The sequence below is a fragment of the Myzus persicae genome, unplaced genomic scaffold (assembly GCF_001856785.1).
Source record: "Myzus persicae strain clone G006 unplaced genomic scaffold, MPER_G0061.0, whole genome shotgun sequence".
Lineage (NCBI taxonomy): Eukaryota > Metazoa > Arthropoda > Insecta > Hemiptera > Aphididae > Myzus > Myzus persicae.
Window position 1 is genome coordinate 25,648 of NW_019101471.1, and position 3,079 is coordinate 28,726.

The following is a 3,079-nucleotide window of genomic DNA, read 5'->3' on the forward strand; positions in this document are numbered from 1 at the left end:
TGGGACAAGTACTAAAAATATTTTATGTTTTAATTTATTTTAATATTTTGGTAAAAGAGTTAAAAAATATTTTATTTTTATTTTATTATTTTTAAAAAAATTCAAGGAAACCATTTTGTGCAGTTTTTTTTTTTTGAAAATATTGACATTTCAACCCATCATTAATCTTCTGGCTTTTAATATTATTTCTAGTTTAAAAAAAAATTGTGAATTATTTAATACCAAAGTATCAAACATATGGCTCATGCTCTAATGACAGGTAAACACTTCCAGTGAGGTCTGGAAATTTTCTCGAAACTAGAAAAAATACTAAAAATCAAGAGATTAATGAAAATACAATGTTGAAACATCAATATTTTCAGAAAAATGAACTCTACAAAATGGTTATCTTCATATTTTTCAAATTTTTTACCAAAATATTAAAATAAATTAAAACATGAAATATTTTTAGTTCTTGTCCTTCTGAGTCTTATTAAAAAACCAGAACAATGATATCTCCATTATTTAAAGAGATATCGCAATGGGTAAATCCCACAGGGCATAATGTATAGTTGTACAACAACTTCTCCTGCGGTCTAGTAACTATGTTGCATAATTATTTGTGCAGCTATTGCTTATAATTCCATAGGACAATATTACAATATTATAAAAGTAAAAGAATACATAAAAATATTATTTAAAAAGATGAAGGCAATTTATGTAATGATACTATTACATTTTTGTAACCATAAAATAAATATAAATATCTATAAAATATTTATATATATATATAGTCTATTCAGAATGAGATCAGTACAGGTGACAACCTACTACTCATGGGTATGGCATGTTTGCCTGTATCAATTTCATTTTGAACGGACTTTATATAATATTTATTTATAAATCTATATAATATTTTTGTATTTAATATATATATATATATATATAACCTGTACTTGGTAAATTCCTTAGTTCAAATTTCTATGACATGCTCAGCAAACTAAAATATGAAAGATTTTACTCATTAAAAAAAAACTCAGGCACATACATTACATATTTAGGATAGGAAATTGAACCACCAAACTCTTAGTATACATACCCAAACTTAAGCACAAGAAGATGCATGTACATTAAAAAAAATATTTTTAGTCTATAGGTTAAGTCCTGATTTCTTATGTTCCCCGACTATATTTTACGCCAAGGCCAGACTTTTTTATTGTATAAATAATTTTCCCATACATTTTATACTGTTAAATTTATTAATTCTGTGATGTTTCTTAAACTACACTTATAATTTATATACTTATAAGCTACTGTTTATCAAAAAGCCGAATATTGTAAATTATGTAGATAAACATTAAGTACATATAAACATTGTATGCAATAATTACATAAATATTACCATACATATAATAATAAAATATATATATAAATATAAATTAGGCTTTTATGTAATTTATATTATGAACATAGTACAAATTTAATTATATTCCTATTGTGTTCATTTGTTTATCATGACTTTTGTTCACATAATTAACATTAACTAATGTAAATTTCAATATATTCAATTTGGTTAAATCGGTTATAACTTGTAAGGTATAAGCAAAATAACAATGTTAATTATTGGTAAATTTAATTTTAGATAACTCAATATATTAATTCCTTATTTAGTTATTGATACTTGTTTATACAACAATAATAAAAAAAAATCAATTGTACTTATTACAGACATGTAAATTATAATTAAACTGAATCTGAAATAAAAACTACATATTATACAACTTAGTTACATTTACATTTGGTAAGATTTTGTGCACTGTTATCATATGTGTCTTGCGGTTTCCTTTCAAATGGAATTTCTTTAAGCAAATATTGCATTGAAATGTAGGTGCTTTTCCGCATTCATATCTAAGATGATTAGTTAAAACAGTTTTTCTATACTTTCCAGAATATTTTCGCCCACAATGATTAGGACAATCTACTGGATCTTGTTTTGAAATTTCCTTTAACATTTTTGTCATTAACTCTGAAAACGATTGAAAACGTTACTTTAAAATTATATTACCTATTTGATAACACTACAACACACACATTTTCAATCCAATATTTATTTTTCAACATAACATGTTAAAAAAATATGTACATATAATTTAACATAAAGTATAAAAGCAAATATAATACCAAACAATTTTCAACAAAAAGTTCATAAATGATCATGTAGAAGCATGAACTACTAGTGTAGTTCAGTACATCAATGGTTCTGCCAAATTAAGCTTATGTCTTTTTTTTTTTTTTAATGATATAAGAATCAGTTATGTATAATACGTTTTTAATAATGAGCTAACACAATACAAGTTACAAAATATGTTTTACTTAAGTGAACAATAAATACGGAAAACGTGGTTTTTAAATTTTTTTACAATTTTCTGCCAATTAAAAATAAAAGCATACATTTATTTTATTTTTTATTATGAGCTTATTCCACTCATCATAAGTAAGTTATAATCTAGAAACTGATTCATTATATTATACATGATAACTGATTTTTATTTTGTTATTTTATTGAGAATTTAACACTATTTCAATAGTTCAATACTTGGCTATTTGTTTTTGGAAGTTAAACAATAAGAAAAAAAATGTCAACCAGAAAACACTGTACAATTACAATTTTGGTAAATAACTAGCTGGCCATTTTTTACTCTAATTTTTGTTTTTTGTTATACCTATTATCTATTAACGCTCCGTAGTCTGAAACTAACTCCAATACTCAACCTTAAATATTTAGTATCTAAAGTGGAAAAATGTTGACTTGATACAGATTATAGGTTAGGTTATGTAATACATCAAATGTTATACAGTTCAACTACATATTTATGCATATAGTATTTTATGATACAATTTATTATTAATTTTTAATTTTGTTATTTATACTAAAATGATTAGCAATAGTAATTCACAATATAAATATAAATATATTAATTAATTAACTAAGAATTTACTCAAAAAAAAATATTTTAAAAGCATGCTTATTAAATTATTAGATATTTTAATTTTCTATATACATTTGTTTAGTGGTTGAAACATATAGTTGTATAGGTGT